Raw genomic sequence first — 18,401 nt, 5'->3', positions numbered from 1 at the left:
CGACCGACGTGTAGCCTCACCTTGCTAGTGCGTTCAGTTTCGACAGCAAAATCCAGTTTCGACAGCAAAATTCAGTTTCGACAGTTAAGTTCAGTTTCGACAGTTAAATTCAGTTTCGATAGTTAAGTTCAGAGATGAGCGGCTAATGTACTTTACATCTAGCACTTTGTTTTTATGTATTTTACGTCATGTATTGGAGATGCTATTAGAATTCCACTCAGGTTAACGTTGTTCATTGTCTCTCTTGTCCTGCTTCAGCCTCGGCGTCGTACAACTCACCGGAGCTGCTCCAACGACGAAACCCTCCATCACAGCGGAGCAGTACCTCGGGCTCCATCTCCAGACACCTAAGATCTTCTTCCCCTGCTCCGACAGCCAAGTCAGCCGGAGCATCCTCACCGGCTAACCCAATCACACTGAGATCGACATGGCTTCGCCAAAGAGGTTGTACACTTGTTGCATCTCTTTTTTACTCTACATGTTATATATATTGTCCACTGAGCACTCGTAGTAACGGGAAATACGATTATTTTATCCTACTATATGACAAGCAGTGAGGTACCAGGCAACTTAGCTATCCGTGATGGACTCTCTTGAACGCCATCATTATGTATCTCTGCGCGTTTGAGCTGTGCATTTGTCGATGGGCCTGGGAGTTGAGCTAGTATGCCAGTGGCCTGGGTCCAAAGTAATAGAAGTAGCACAAAAACATGTTTTTAGTGTAGGATTTTCCTTGCTCAAGCCTGCCTACTAGAATCACCAGTGCTTGAAAGGAAAAGTGAATGAAAAACATCGGAATTGGAAAGTTTCCTATGGTACTACTTTTCATGAATTTGGTGCAAAGGAATGGAGCAAAGGAAAACTGTAGGATTTGTTCCTTTAGTGTCTCCTTGAAAGAAAAACGGTAGGAATTCTAATTTCCACTTCTCCTCCTTTTCATATTCCTATTCATCAAGCACAAGACTAAGAGATAGTGGCATAACAGCATTATAACCGTACATTTTCTCGTGGTTTGACTTAATCTCACCATGCTTTTTTGCATCCTGTGATCTTCCAATTGTTGTGAATCAAACACCCAGATTGGCAGAAATCCTGTGTTTTTAAATTCTCTGTTTTGCACGTGCATTCCTATCCTATTCCTGTCTATTTCCTATCCCTGCAATGTTAGAATCCTCAAATTCAAACAAGCCCTTACTCAATTATTTCCGTTACAGATATGTGTCAAAGAAAACCTTGTGTGGTTTGTCCTGCTCCTGCAGCGCTGTGTTCCACCCCAGCTCAGCTGCTCCAACGACGGAAGGGTTCACCACAGCAGGGATCCGCTCTCCAGGCCGTCTTTCGCCGCCTCAGATCTTCTTCCCCTCCACCGGCAGCCACAGCAACTGCATTACCATCATCAACTGAGCAGATGACCTTGAGGACTACACGGGTCCGCAAGAGAGGTCGCACTCTTCCGTGTCTGCTTACGTTGTGCGTCGCTTAATATGATGACATGCTACATTATCGTCGTGTTCACCTATTAGACTCCGAGTCAGGTCCAAACTAATGCTGAAACTTGAGTTTTTAAATGGTTGTGGGGTACATAGGGCAGCAATCAGTACTATCTGTCTACTATCTGGTTAATCTCCGGTGTCTACTATGAGTTTCATGTTGGGTGCAAACAAACATTAAAGGAGCCATTATCTGTATTTTTTAACTAAAGCTATTATCTGCCTGCTATCATTGGTTTTGGGTCTATCCACAGTTTGCTACCATCACTCTGGATTTGTGCATGCACTCCTTACATAATCTCACTATGTTTTATTCCTATGCATGCCAGTTATTGTACACAATGGAACTGATCATGTAGAGCAAAAGAGATGAGCCTTGCGTGGCAATAAAATTTCATGCAGACGTCGTTCCATGGTGCGCGCAAAGGCAGCCCCCCCCCTCCACCCATTTCGGATCGTAATCAAGAGGAAGATAACTCTTATGAGGGGGATTCAGAAGGAGAAGACCACTCCTATTTACCCCATGAGGTCTTTGCTCTAACTTGGCATGCTGATGTTGGTAATATCATGCATATGGTGCCTTGCATTGCTTACTGTATACATTAAAGATGTCACCTGCTTGGTTTAGACATGCTTTGTGTCAATGCCATCTGTTTAGTTTCTTTATCGTATATGTGAATCATGCAATGCCATCTTGTCTAGCCAGGCATCATATATGTGAATTTTGCAATGCCACCCTGGTTAGCCAGTCATCTTATATGTGAATTATATCATGCCATCATTTTTTATTACGTGTTAAATTTGTCAACAATTTTAGTACATTCAATTACTCTTCCTGTGCATCAGCCATTTGGCACGGTCATGGAAAAATCTGTAGTGGAAACAAGGTCTTCAGAGCAGACAATGCTATCTGACGAAGTGCATGTCTTGCTGGTTACCGATAGCTCCTCAGAGGAGGATTCAGAGACAGATGACCAGTCATATCCCCCCCCCCCGAGGTGCATGCCCTAACTTGGCAGGGTTATGTTGCTCATATCGTGCGTATGGTATCTTGCATTGCTATGTCATTTGCTTAGTTTAGACATGCTTTGTGTGAATGCCACCTATTTAGTGTCTAATTACCATATATGTGAATTATGCAATGTCATCTTGTTGCAAGACATTATATATGTGAATTATGCAATGTTGTCTTGTTGCAAGGCATTATGTATGTGAATTATGCAATGCCATGCTGTTTAGGCAAGCGTCATATATGTGAATTATATCATCCCGTCCTTTTTTGTATTTCTCATTGCTTTTGTCGATAATGTTTGTATATTCAATTGCTCTTCTTGTGCATCAGCCATTTGAATTGGTGATGGAGAAATCTGGAGTGAAAACAAGGTCTTCAGAGCAGACAATGCTACCTGCTGAAGCAGATATCTTATTGGTTACAGATAGCTCTTCAGAGGAGGATTCAGAGGTAGATGACCAGTCCTATTATCCCCCTGAGGTGTATGCTCAAACTTGGCAGGGTTATATTACTCATATAATGCATATGTTGTATTGCAGTGCTTAGTTTTTACATCATATACACAATATTGAATGCCATCTCCTTAGTTGACACATCATATATGCGATTGCCCTCTGCTCACTTCCTTAGTATATAAATCATATATTTGAATTATGTCATGCCATGATGTTTACATAGACAACATGTATCTGAATTATGGCATGCCAACCCATTTTCCAAAGACATAATATAGTTATATCATCTCATCCTGTTTACATAGTCATCATATTTAAATTATGTCATTCTATCCGTGAATTATATCATGCCATCATGTTTCCATCAATGGCATGTTTGTGATTTATGGCATGCCAACCACTTTAATAGACACATCGTATAGTTATATCATGTCATCCTGTTTACATATTCATCATATTTTGAAGTATGTCATTCTATCCTGTTTAGTTAGCCATCATACATGTGAAATTGTGTCATGCTATCCTGTTTAATTAGCCATCATATATGTGAAATTATGTCCTGCTATTCTGTTTGCTTAGACAACATAAATGTGAATTATTTCATGCCCTGTTTTCTTCCCTACTATCCATTGCACCTGTCTATCTTACAACGTCTGTACATTCAATTACTTTTCTTGTTTATCAGCCATTTCAATTAGAGGGAGTGATGGCAGTATCTGTGGGAGTAAAAACACGGTCTTCAGAAAAGATCGTAATACCTGTCGATGCAGATAGAACCACGGTTGTACTTGCCCAAGAACCAGCCCCACCACACATAACCCACACTCATGCAGATTGTACCCCTACCCAGTTGGACAGAGAACCAGCTACACCCCTTCTAACCCCAACCCCAGCAGATAGACACCCAGTTCCTGTTGACACAGCACCGTCTCCACCACAGAGCACCCAAACACGAGCAGTTAGTAAGGCAACTGCAGTGCTCAAATCACGAGGGCCACCACTCCGAACCCGAAGTCAACGCTTAAAGCAGAAGAAGAATTGTTCTCAGGTCAGGTTCCGTAGCTATGGTTCATACTACTTTGCTCTTGCATCACTATATTTACTGATACCAACTAATTTCAAATTTGAAGGATGCAATTGAAACTCCAATGGCGCAACAAGTATGTTTTAAACCTGTTTCTTCAACGTGTTTGGCTGTTTGCTATTGTAACTTGCTCTATGTTGATTTCAGTTTCAATTGAATAAACAGTTATGTTCTCATGCCATGCACATTACAAGTGTTGTTATTGCTGTGTAGTTTTCCACACTTATATTATGTCTATGCTGCGTTGTCTTAAATAGATATGATTCGAACTGTATCTATCTTGATTTGGCAACATAAACTAGAATGATATAGACCATACAGTGACCATAATACATAGATATATGTTTGTTTCATGTTGTTATCCTGTCCACCTTACTACTGAACTGGTTTACCAAAATGAGTTTCATATACTACATTGTAAACCTGAGATGTGTTTGTTTCTTTCTCTTTTAGAACGCGGATAAAATATTGGAGAAGAGTACCCTGTTATGCAATGGTAAAGGAAGTAATGCAGATAAGGTTCAAGATAGTGAGACATCCCTGTTGGTCTCCAAGAAAGCTGATAAAAACTATATTGAAGACACTGAGACAACCCCAAAGTCCTGTCTTGATGTAGTGTTCGAGTTACTGGCTACCACTGCTGGCACCAGCTCTTCGAACTCATTGCCTGAATCAGTTCGGCTTCTTGAGTCTCAACTTCAAGTTGAAAGACATCGATCAGATGTTATGCAACAGGAAGCCGAAGGACTGAGGAAGTCCCTACAGAATTCAGATGCATACTTTCTGGTGCAACAGCAAGCACTGGAGGACTTAAGCGCCAAACAAGAGAAACTTAATAAGCTTGCTAAGCATCTTGCCAGCATTATGGGTACCCAGGATATTGTTTCTTGAGCTCTTCTGATGTGGTTTCAGTTCTGAACTTGTTTTCCTGCGGCGTTTATATGCTGTTGTGTTCCATATATTTGCACTGGTGGTGAACTTTGATGCCCAGTGGATGTAATATGTGTAATAGCCGTGATAGCCTAGTGTAAGTTGCTTGCTTATTTATTTCCTTGTTGTCTTGTTTATTTGTTTGCTTGTAGTCAGTGCAGTTCTTTTTCTGCGGTTTGCTAGTGGCTGCAATAACCTATTTTTTAAAACTAGGCCACAATAACCATGGGCTAATATTTACTGTAGTGGCACTGGGCCTCCTACGGGTCGTAGAAACAGTGGGCCTTCTACGGGCCGTAGAAACAGTGGGCCTTCTACGGGCCGTAAAAACAATGGGCCTTCTACGGGTCGTATCATCAATGGGCCTTCTACGGGTCGTATCATCAATGGGCCTTATACGGGCCGTATGATCGATTGGCCAAACATGGGCCAAACAGACCACATTCTCGCCGTAAATGGGCTAGAGTTGGAATCATTCATAAATGGGCCGACCATAACGGGCCATCATTAATAGGACGTATTTGATGACGCTATGAAAACGGCCCAACGTATTAACAGACGACAAACGGGCCGACTGTAACCATGGGCTGAATTTGGCCCACAAGCAAAAAATGACAGTAACGGGCCGTAAGTAAACGAATGCTGGAAATGAGCCCAAGAATAAATGGGCTCTGAGAAGGCCGAAAGATAACATGGGCTGGAGACGGCCCAACGGAATAACGGGCCATTAATGGGTATAAAGTGATACATTGTTCATTACGGGCCAGTTTCACCACGGGCCGTTAATGGGTGTAAAGTCATACACTGTTCATTACGGGCCAGTTTCAGCATGGGCCGGTAATGGGCCAAGAGTTACAAAGGGGCCTCATATGGGCCGAAAGACGTCATGGACTATACATGGGCCAGAAGTGAAAACGGGCTGGAATCATATTGGACGGCCCAGATGACGCTACTAGGCCTAATTCGGATAGGGCGTAACGGGCCTTGGGTTAGTGGGCTGTAAATGGGCTATATGCGAATAGGCTGTTAACAGGCTTTCCATGGGCCGGCCCACCAGCTTTTGACCAAGTCAAATGGGCCGGCCTTTTCACAGGAATGGGCCACTATTGGGCCGTGCCACGTGTCGACGTATCATAGGCGCCTTCTGTCCAGTGAGTGGATGACATCTGTCCCAACGATGAGCCGACACGTGTTTCCTCTAGCCAATGATGATTTTACACGTGGAAAATCCCCATTGGTCGGGGCTGTTAACGGGTTATCGGATCCAAAACCCGACCCGATAGCTTGACGGCGTTCCGTTACGATGGATGTCACGTGTCGGTCACCCTTGACGAAAGCACTTCTGTGACGCGTGATTTATTGTCATGGAAGTGGACACTTCTGTGATGATAATTTTGGTAATGTCATGGAACACTTCTATGACAGCACGGGTATGACTACCTTGATTCTGTCATAAATTTGTCATGAATGTACATGCATGACAAAAAAAGCGACCTACTGTGAAAAACACGTATCATCACGGAAGTGTATTTTTTTGTAGTGTGTGTTCCATGTTTCGCAATTGAGACGATGCATATCCCCGCCTAAGAAAAGGACTACAATGACTAAGATAGAATTGGCAGAGGATTTAACATATGAAGAAAGACCGTTCAAAATTTTGGATCAAATGGAAAGGGTCACTCGCAGCAAAGCCAGAAAATTTTACAAGGTTCAGTGGGAGCATCACACAGAGTCAGAAGCAACTTGGGAGCAGGAAGAATTCCTTAAGGGTCAGTATCCAGAGTGGTTTTCCCAAGCAACCGAATCTCGAGGACGAGATTCATTCTTAGCGGGGGAGGTTTGTGACAGCCTGGTTTTTGCCCTCTTTCATTTGTTTGAGTTTTCATTTGTTTGAAACTTGGAGTTCTTGAATCTTTTCATTTGGGCTTAAACACTTGGGCATCCTTGGCTTTCACCCAAGTGTTTATTTCTCTCCCAAACCATCAATTCACTTCTGATCCACCTCAAAATAACCTTTGGAATATTTTTCTTAAATGAAAAATATTCAATTTCTCTCTAAAACCCTAAGCCAAACTTGTTTGCTCCAAAGCAACCCTATTTTTTATGGCTCAGAAAATTCTGAGATAATTCACAAATATTCTAGAGACCCTAGGGCACCTCCCTGAGCAAAAATATTTCATCACTTTTTGGGATATTTTTGCTACAGAAAATCTTTTCTGTTCTGGACGGAAATGGTGGTTTCTACAACAACTACCACTTTACTTGCTCCATTTGACCTGATCTTTCTTGTGCTTATTTACCATAGTAACTCTAAGCTAGCCTCCAAAGCACAGCTTCAAACTCCCAGTCATTTGACCACAGTAACACCTCAAAGTTACTGTCCAGAAACTTACCAAACTTGTAAAACTTTCTCTATTGCACCTGGATCCAAACCCAACCGTGGTAAACTTCAAAACCACCACGAACAACATGCCAGACATGGTTTTTGGATGAAGGTCGGCCTGTGGAGGGAGTTCATGCGGTGACCGCGCGTGTCCACGATGCCAGGCATGCGTGTCGACGCGCCCTACGAGCCGCCGAGCGCTCTGTTCGCGCGTGCTCGCTTCCCCCGCCTGCCAAACCTAGCCAAAGCTCGCCACCATCATCGTCTCAACACCATTAACTCCACCCTGGCACTCGCCGACGTCGGAGCTCGCCACAATGAGCACGGGCAAGGTCCGGCCAGCCCAACAGTGTGTGCGCACTGTGCTCGTCGCCACCCCCTCGACCCTGTGCTCGTCTCCGCTCGCCCACAGTGGCCGCGTGACCTCTGTCGCCTTCTCCCCCTCTCACTGACGCCGCTCGTCGCTGGGCGCCGTGGACGGGTCTCCATCGGCGGAGCCCGAAGCACCCTCGCCGCTCGCCTATATATAGAGCCCCTCCCCACCCTCTCCGAGCATCCTCCAGCACTCACACACACTCCACGGTAGAGTAGGAAGCCGTAGCCAGGCCGGACAGGCCTCGGGCCGCCGTCCCCGAGCTCGAGCTCGCAGGCGATCCTCTCTAGTCGCCGCGGCAGCTCCAGCCCCTCCCAGGTCTGGGCGACCTCTCCAGGGCCTCCGCCTCTCTCCGGTGAGGCCGTCTTGCCCGCTTGGAGCCCCTGGAACAGCCTCTGCTCGCCGTCTTCCCCAACTCCGACGACCTCCTCGTTCTGTCTCCGCCCGCGAGTAAGATTCCGATGCCGTCCGACCACCCCTAGCTACGGTACGGGTACGGGAAGGTGCGCCTCGACCTCCTCTTGCCATCCCTCCCTCTCGTTTTGGCCAAAGAGACCTCGTCGCCGGCGAGAGCTCCGGCGAAGCCGCGGCAGTCTCTGTTTTTCTCTCCCTCTTCCCCCACCTGACTACCGGGGCCCGCTAGTCAGTCTCTCTGTACACGCGCGAAGCGGTACGAGTGATGGAGCCCCTAGGCTTTTATGCCTTCGACATCACCCCCCCAGTCTTTTTCTTTTTATTCAAATTCATTTGAATTTACAGAACACTTCAAACAGTTATTACTTTTTAACCATAAGTCCAAATGAATTGATTCTTTTTTGCATTGTGTTCTTTGAAGAAAATCTAACACCTCACCAAAGATGAGATTTTTCTGAGCTGTTTAGAATTTCTGGTGAATTTCAGAAGTGTTCTAGATATTTTCCTTGTGTGTTTAAAATTATTTTCAGAAGGTGAGGCTTGTCTTGAGGATCACCAGGAGGCTTGTGAACCTCACCTGCACTAAGGCAAGCCACATCAACATTTTTATGATGCCATTTCAATATTTGTGATTTCCTTACTTGGATGAAATAATTAATCCATGCATTTAAATAATTATTGAGTTATTTGTATTCTGTTAAATGTTGAATAGTTGTTATGCTTGATTTACAGAATAGTTGAAACTAGTCTAGTGGATAAAGCAAGTTAAGATTTATTTGAGGTGATATTAGAAATAATTTTGTTATGCATGATAGTTATCTTAACTATATTTTTGCCTTCCTAAAATTGATAAGAATTTATTAGCAAATATTCTGTTAAATCATATTACTTGTTTTACAGAAAGTTTGAACTTAATTTAGTGATAAAGAAAGTAAGAATTGTTGATAGTGAAATCTTTTGTTATGCATATGAAAAAGTTATCGGAATTGCTTTCTTGCGTAAGAAATCAATGAAACTTGTTGCAAAATATTTTGATTAAGTTGTGAGTCATCTGTAGAGTAACGTGAGTTGTTGACGGTTATGCTTGGTGCATATATGACATCGGTTATTTTTACGATACATGTGTTATTTTGCATTTCATGGCATGCTATGACACCGGTCATTGTTAGTTTAAAGTTGAAACTGAAAATAACTCAACTTGAATACACCGTTGACTGGGTCATGGTGCCGCTGAATCGAGTCTTTCCAGTGCAACCACATTTGCCTTTATGGGGGACCTTGATTCGGTCCATTGACACGGCCTCTGGTCGGTGCCTCCATCTAGGGAAGGTTATGTCATGTTTGCCCTGGCCCGGCAAGCAGACTTAACCTTGTGTGCTCGTTGATAAGATTATGGTACCGATTTCCCCTAGTGGGAGTTTCCCCGAGTGGGAGTTTGACCACGATGGTGGTCAGGGTGTCTTTGGTAGACACGGGGCCACCCAGGACCAGCCCGTTGTGGATTTGGGTCGGAGTGGCCGGGAGAGTGCTGTGGCAATGGAGGGGTTTCATCGGAATGCCGTTGGTCCACCCGAATGGGAGTACGAGGCCATGGGTTCCGTGGTGTGGGTCCAGTGTGCTACCTCTACAGAGTGTATAATCTATCGATTGTCGCGTCCATGGTTAAGGACACCCCGTAGTAGGTCCCACCATGAGTCAACGAATGATAAAAATTGCACACTAAGTTGTAAACTTTGCATTGTCAAGGATGGCAGAAAGGCCATCGCGGAATTTGGGACCAGATATTGGTTGTGGTTGTGATCGCCGTAAGGATCACGAGTCATTTTGTTAAAGACCACATTGGTGGTGTGTTTTACCACGTTGGTGGTGTATCTTACCACGTTGGTGGTGTGTTTTACCACATTGGTGGTGTTTGTGATCAGAGTATGATCACGGTTGGTAAGTTGTCCTGAGGGACGTTCGAGCATGATCACAGCATGTTGACATATAGTGTTGCATCATTAATAATTAGCTAAATATCATGATATTGTTTGCCATTATGATTATGCTTGTTGTGAGCTTGCAAGTACATTCAATGTACTGACCTGGCGTGTCATGCCAGATTTCAGGAAAGTCTCGTTGGAAAGGAACGTTGTTCGAGTCTAGATCATGTCCACATCGGTGTCCCTGTGATATGGAGCTTCCGCTACGACGTTATTCCGCTGCCACGTAGTTGTTCGAATCGAGGCCCCTTTATGTTCACTAAATAATGTACATATTGTTCAGCCGCACCGAGTGTGCCGCTTGGCCTCGACCGCTGTTGTAATTTGAACTCTGTTCCGCTAGTATCAATAAAGCGGTTATTTTCTGTACCAATTTGTTGTGTGTTGCCAAAAGACATGGTCTTCGGGCTGGCAATGCAGGGTAAACCAGTCGCTCTGAGCCGGGGTGCCACAGAGATTGAAAGCACAAGTGCTCCCTAGGTGGTTTTGTTAATTAATGTCAACATATCTCTTGTTGGACTAACACTTTTACCTAGTATGTTTCAGATAAGTTCAACAATGAAGTGGCATGGACTAGAGGATGTGGAACCCCTACAAAATGCTAAGGACAAAGGATTGGCTCAAGCTCCAAGCTCAAGGCTCTACATTTTCTATTTTAGTGATCCAAGATCACATTGAGTCTATAGGAAAAGCCAATACTATTAAGAAGGGATGAGGTGTTGCTAAATGGATTGCTTGCTTAAAATGCTTAGTGATATGCTCCAAAGCCCTCAACCACTTTCTCACTTCCAAATATGTCCCACACCACATATCCAACTCGGCCCCACCGATTCTTTCTATCCGGAGCCATCGAGTTCAGTTGACATAGCCACTGCCAGAAACCCTAATCAGTTCGATCTCACCGATGGGATCTCGGTCTCACCGAGATGGGCTTGCAAACTCTCTGTTGCCTATTGCAATATTTTTGGTCCCACCGAGATATGCAATCGGCAACAGAGAGTTTGCAAGCCCATCTCGGTGAGACCGAGATCCCATCGGTGAGATCGAACTGATTAGGGTCCCACCGAGATATGCAATCGGCCCCACCGAGTTTGCTTGGCCAACTCTCTGTTTCACTTATTACCCAAATCGGTCCCACCGAGTTTGAGTAATCGGTCAAACCGAGTTTTGGATTTACCCTAACCCTAGCACATCGGTCCCACCCAGTTGGTCCAGTCGGTCCCACCAAAAACCCTAACGGTCACTAGCTTTGCTGAATCGGTCCGACCGAGTTTAACAATTCGGTCCCACCAAGATTGGCAAGTTGTGTGTAACGGTTAGATTTTATGTGGAGGCTATATATACCCCTCCACCACCTCTTCATTCGTGGAGAGATCCATCAGAACAAACCTACACTTCCAACCTACTTTTTCTGAGAGAGAGAACTACCTACACTTGTGTTGAGGCCAAGATATTCCATTCTTACCATATGAATCTTGATCTCTAGCCTTTCCCAAGTTGCTTTCCACTCAAGTCTTCTTTCCACCAAATCCATATCCTATGAGAGAGAGTTGAGTGTTGGGGAGACTATCATTTGAAGCACAAGAGCAAGGAGTTCATCATCAACACACCATTTGTTACTTCTTGGAGAGTGGTGTCTCCTAGATTGGCCAGGTGTCACATGTGAGCCTCCGACAAGATTGTGGAGTTGAACCAAGGAGTTTGTAAGGGCAAGGAGATCGCCTACTTCGTGAAGATCTACCGCTAGTGAGGCAAGTCCTTCGTGTGCGACGTCCATGGTGGGATAGACAAGGTTGCTTCTTCGTGGACCCTTCGTGGGTGGAGCCCTCCGTGGACTCACGCAACCGTTACCGTTCGTGGGTTGAAGTCTCCATCAACGTGGATGTACGATAGCACCACCTATCGGAACCACGACAAAACATCCGTGTCTCCAAATTGCGTTTGCACACTCCAATCTCATCTCTTTACATTCTTGCAAGTTGCATGCTTTACTTTCCGCTGCTCATATACTCTTTGCATGCTTGCTTGATATGTATTGTGATTGTTAAACTTGTGCCAAAACTCCACGTCAACTTAAAGAAATTAAAAACTGCAAGTTTTAGCAATTAGTGTCTAATCACTCCCCCTCTAGACACCTCTTCTCGATCCTTTCACTTCCCTTCAATCATAAGAGCCTTATCTACCAACTCCTGGTAATTGTTGAATGTTGCCACCATCAACTGCATGCTCATCTCATCATTCAGCCCTTCCATAAACTTCTCCTGCTTCGCGGCATCTCTGGCCACATCATCATGGGCATAGCGAGATAACTTGCTAAACTCATCCATGTACTGAGCCACAGTACAGTTCCCCTGGAGTAAGTTGCGAAACTCACGCTTCTTCATGTTCATAGCTCCAGTTGAGACATGGGTTGTGCGGAAAGCTTGCTGGAACTGATCCCATGTAACAGTGGCTATAGGGTAGGTGACAGTGTAATTCTCCCACCATGAGGCTGCTGGTCCATCCAACTGATGTGCGGCAAAATGCACCTTCTCAGCATCAGTACATCCTACAGTGGTTAACTCCCTTCCAATCCTGTGGAGCCAATCATCTGCCACTATCGGCTCGGTGCTACTGGAAAACACCGGCGGCTGCAACCTCAGAAAACGGGCTAGGTTATCAACTGGTGGTGGCGGCGGTGGGTTGTTGTTGTTGTTGCCTTGGTTCTGAACTAACAACTGCATCAGGGTATTCTGCTACTGGATCAACTGAGTGAGCTCCGGTGGGAAGGTAAATCCGGGGTCACGTCTCGGAGGCATCTGAGGTTTTTAGAGGGAAGAGAATAGAATAGAATGAGGTCTAATGAGAAAAACACTACCCATATGCACATGAGACAAACACAATCATTTCACTCAATCAACCAAGCAAGGGCATACAATCGATCTAATCTATCGTTACAAAAGTGCTCGGACTATACTATAAACATGGTGGAATACTACTACTGATGTGGTGGTCTGCTAGAAATATTGATCGGTCGAAGACTCCATGATGTCAGCTCCAGCTTCGTCTTCATAGTCATCATCGCTATCATCGGGGTCCGAGTCGGTGTCGTCGATGATGATGTAGTCCTCAGAACGAATCTCATTGGGTTCATCGTCTTCTCCTCCTGGCGCAGGGTCTCCCATGAAGACTCCTAGCTTCCTTTCCAGATCATCATTCTTTTCCACTAGTACGACGATTTCCTCCTCATAATCTTCGCGTGTAGCCTTGAGTTCTTCCTCCAGTTCCGTGATCCTTGTCATCGCCTTCTTCAGATCTATCATGCCTGCGCACATCTGGTTCTTCTAGCGACGAATGTGATGGTTTAACTCCTGGATGAAAGCTGCGATTGATCTATCCTTCCTGGTGTTGATCATCTCCCATTGCTCATCTCGGCGCCCACAAATCTGGTAGATAGTATCCTTAAGCTCCTTATGGTAAACTTCTCCAATGCGTCCCATGGTGATGTGAGCTGCCATACTCTTTCCTAGACTCCAGGTTGGTGCATCAAAGGAAAACTCTATGGGCTTAGTGACTGGCGCGATTGTCCTTCCTGGAACTTGAACTTGAATCATCCATCGCTCCTCTTCTGGTAAAGTGGCGTTGTAAGTCCCGATGAAGCTTGGTATTCCAATGTTCAGGTACCTGGTGACTTCCTTCAAGTGTCGTCCAAAAGGTGCTTCTTCATCTGGTTGTGCAAACTTGTTCCTTGCGTCCACCATCCTAAAGAGTAGAAAATGGAGAGGAGTCAGAAATGAGGAGAGAATAGTGATCTAGGGGTTTAGCTTAGTGGTCGTGTCCTACACTCAGCGTGTGCTCTGATACCATCTTGTAGCGACCCGACCTCAAACGGTCAAGTCTCAGTGCTTCAGTGTCATCCCTGGATCGGTAATGCTAACACACACAGTACTCGAAGGATTTATAACAGAGTAGCAATCACACACTTATTACATCAAATGTCTCAAAAGAGAACTTATTGCAATAGATATGCCTTAAGGCCATCTAATACGATAACAGCGGAAGGCTTGGAAGATAAAGTGAGTACATCAACTCCAACGGCATAGCTGAGCTGCACGGCAACGACCTAACGAACCTTACTCCTCGTCTGAAAAGTCTGCAACATAATACGTTGCAGCCCGGAAACGGACCAGCACATGGAATATGCTGGCAATATAACACAGTAGAGCAAGAACAGAATAATGCTATCACTACATGCATATTTGGCTGGTGGAAAGCTCTATGGTTATAGTTTTGCGAAAAGCCAATTTTTCCCTAAAACAAAGGATTAAACTTTATTTAACTATCATGGTAGTTGAAACATCATTGAGAAGGTTCCTCCAACTCAATCCCAATTAGAAGTAATTATCAACCCAACAATATTAAGTTAGAGTGATGAGATAGATATGATAATCCAAGTACTAGATACTCAAGATGTCCATAATCGGGGACACGGCTAACCATGATTAGATTGTACACTCTGCAGAGGTTTGCGCACTTTTCCCCACAAGACTCGATCTCCTCCGTTGGATTTCTCGCACTACATGGTGTTTGAGAAACGGATGACCAAGACACAGTTTTTCAGAAGCATTAACTCTAACCCCGGGTAGACCGTACCAACCTACATCCCTTTACATTTGCTAGCCTACCACTGGAAGAGGTCATGCAACTTACTCAACTATGCTAGAGCCCATAATAGGTTGTGGCTGCACACGGAAGTTTCTAGCATGAAATATCTCAGTTCCCTTTGAGGCTGGGTGGCAGGCCTTAGGATTATCACACGGGTACTCCGGGATATCCTAGGACAACACTGGATTCTCCAGGTGCCCGACAAGCAATCCACCCAGATGTGTATTTAAGTTGCCACCTTAAGCTGAACCATTAATTAACAATCTCACATCTGTCATGGATTCACTCGCCCAAACTACGTCTACGAGCATAGCATAGCAATATAAGCAATACGTAAAAGTAACTCCCAAAGGTTTGATAATAACAGGGCAATAGGTTCTACCTCATCAACTACTTCCCAACCCACATGTTATATCACAACCTAACCATGCAATGTTTGAGGATTGAAACTAATGCATAAAAACTGGGAGATAAAGGGGTATGATCAAAGTGTTACTTGTCTTGCTGATGATACGCAAAACCTCAAGACTCGTAGTAGCACGCTTCGCACTCCGAGTGTTCTATCGCAAACAAACAATAGCATACATAAGCATTCAAGCAAAGAAGCACGGGCAAATCTCAAATAAAAAGATCTAACTAGAAAGTTCAACTTAAGAACTCCGGTTTGCAAAAATAATCAAATCAAACGGAGCAACGAAACTCAAACTGCGAGAGAAACAAGATCCGTTTACTAATCTGTACTAAAGTCAAATTTTACAGTACCAAAATCTTGTTCAAGTTGATTAAACAAAAGAGGGTTTCGAGACGAAGTTCTAGGCGCTTGAATCGCCTGATTCCGATAAACGAGCGAAAAGATAAACTAAAAGGAAAATCGGATCAGAAATCGCGATCGAAAATAATCGCGGAAAATCCGAGAAAACGAAAACTGACGAACAAGCTAACGAACGAACGTTCGCTGTCTATGGCTAACGAGTGAACACCGTTCGTTAAAACTAACGTACGGACAAACATCCGCTAAATAAACTCAACCGGAAAAAAATAAAACCGATCTATTCTAAAAAACGAAAACTAGGGTTTTCGAAAAAACGAATCGGTTTCTCTCAAAAATCGGCGGCGGCGGGGCGTCTACCTCGGCGGGGCTCCGGCGAGATCCGGCGGGTGCTCGGGTGCCGGCGGGGCGGCGACGACAGGCGGCGGCTGCGTCGCTAGTCGACGGCGCTAGGCGGCAGCGGCGGCGGCGCTAGGCGGCGGGGTGGTTCGGGTGGTGGTGGTGGTGGGGGTCGGGGGCGGCGTATATAAGAGGAGGGGGCGGCTGGCTTGGGGGAGGGGGCAAGGTGGCGGCGCGGGGACAGAGTCCCGGTCGAACACAGCGGCGTGCGGCGGTGGGCGTCGTCCCACGTCAGGGACGAGGCGGACGGGGCGCTGACTGGGCTGGGCCGGTTGGCTGGGCTTCGGCACAGTCGGCGGAGTGAAGACTTTTTTTAATGTGCCGCCGAAAAAAATCCTAGAAAAACAAATAAAAATCTAAAAATGCCAAAACAAATTTTCACCGTCTAAATAAAATATTTAAATAAGATGAACATTTTCTTGGCCCTAAAATGCATTTTTGAAAAACATGCAATTTTTCTAATTCAAATAAAATAGCAATAAACTCTGAATAAAATCACATATTTGATTTTAATATTTTTCCTCCCATATTTCATTTATTCTGGAGAAGTCATATTATCTCCTCTCATATATTTTAATATGAAAATATTTTCGGAGAGAAAAATAATTAAAACCAATAATCCTCGTTTCAATATTTGATAAAATTCAAATATGAAAACAGTGAAATTCCCAACTCTCTCCGAGGGCCCTTGAGTTGCTTAGAATTTCGAGGATCGCGAAACGAAATGCAACAAAATATGATATGCATGAATGATCTATGTATAACATTCCAAATTGAAAATTTGGGATGTTACAAACCTACCCCCTTAAGATGAATCTCGAGGGCGAGATTTGGATTGGCTAGAAAATAGGTGTGGGTGGTCTTTGCAAAGATCATCCTCTCGTTCCCAGATGGCTTCATCTTCGGTATGGTGACTCCACTGAACTTTGCAAAACTTGATAACCTTGCTGCGGGTGACTCGGCTGGCAAATTCAAGAATCCTGACTGGTTTCTCCTCATAGGTCAGATCACTGTCCAACTGAATTGCTTCCAAGGGCACCGTATCTCTTAGCGGTATATCGGCCATCTCAGCATGGCACTTCTTCAGCTGTGAAACATGAAACACATCATGAACTCCTGACAGTCCTTCAGGTAACTCCAACTTGTAGGCAACTTCTCCCATACGTTCCAAAATTCGGTACGGTCCTATAAACCTCGGGGTTAATTTTCCCTTAACTCCAAAACGTTTCACTCCTTGCAGAGGTGACACTCGCAGATATGCTCTATCTCCAATTTCATAGGTTGCATGCGTGTGTTTCGAATCCGCATAACTCTTCTGCCTGGACTGAGCTACCTTTAATCTGTCTCGGATCAAGTTAACCTTCTCTTCAGACTCCTTGATCAAATCTGGTCCAAATAACTGTCGGTCACCAACTTCATCCCACATCAACGGTGTTCTGCACCTTCGTCCATACAGGGCTTCGAACGATGCCATCTTCAGACTGGCTTGATAGCTATTGTTGTATGAGAACTCCGCGTAGGGCAAATTATCATCCCAACTAGATCCATAATCTAGCGCACTGGCCCTCAACATATCCTCCAGAATCTGGTTGACTGTCTCGGTCTGTCCATCTGTCTGCGGGTGGAAGGCTGTACTAAATTCTAACCTCGTTCCCAAAGTCTGGTGCAGCTGATGCCAAAACTTTGAGGTAAAATGTGTTCCTCTATCTGATATGATGGTCTTCGGAACTCCATGCAGACATACGATCCTCGTCATGTATATCTTGGTCAACTTCGCACTTGTATAGGTGGTTTTCACTAGGATAAAGTGAGCCACTTTGATCAAGCGATCTACTACTACCCATATAGAATCATATCCTGATTTGGTCCTGGGCAATCCAGTGATAAAATCCATGCCAAGTTTATCCCACTTCCATTCGGCTATCGGCATAGACTATAACAATCCTGCTGGCTTTTGATACTCTGCATTCACCCTCTGACATACATCACATACAGCTACATACTCAGCAATATCTTTCTTCATTCCAGTCCATCAGAAACGTTCCTTCAAATCCAAATACATCTTGGTGTTTCCGGGGTGTATCGAGTATGGTGAGTCGTGGGGAGCCAACGGCTAGAGATGCTCTAAGGAGGAACACACATGGTGTTTAACAGAGCACATATGACCTAACAATTCATTTGCAAAAAGAATTGATGGAACAGGAGCACTACAACACAAGTTACAGTGGAACGAAGTTTGAATTAAATTTAAATTCAAACCAGGTCAAACATATTTGCCTTTGGAGTATACATTACATGATCAACAAGTATTTGATACAGGTTTTCAGACGCAAAAAGAATCAATTGAATAGGATATACGGTTCTCCTGATATGATCAAATGAAGGTATGAGTTCAAATCCGAATTGATCAAATTTGAAATGTTCAAAAGTTAAAACTTATGAGTGAAGTGAAAATAGGGCTCCAGT

This window comes from Triticum urartu, chromosome 6A, assembly GCF_056163025.1.
Source record: "Triticum urartu cultivar PI428250 chromosome 6A, HENAU_Tu73, whole genome shotgun sequence".
Lineage (NCBI taxonomy): Eukaryota > Viridiplantae > Streptophyta > Magnoliopsida > Poales > Poaceae > Triticum > Triticum urartu.
Note: the sequence above shows the minus strand (reverse complement) of the source record.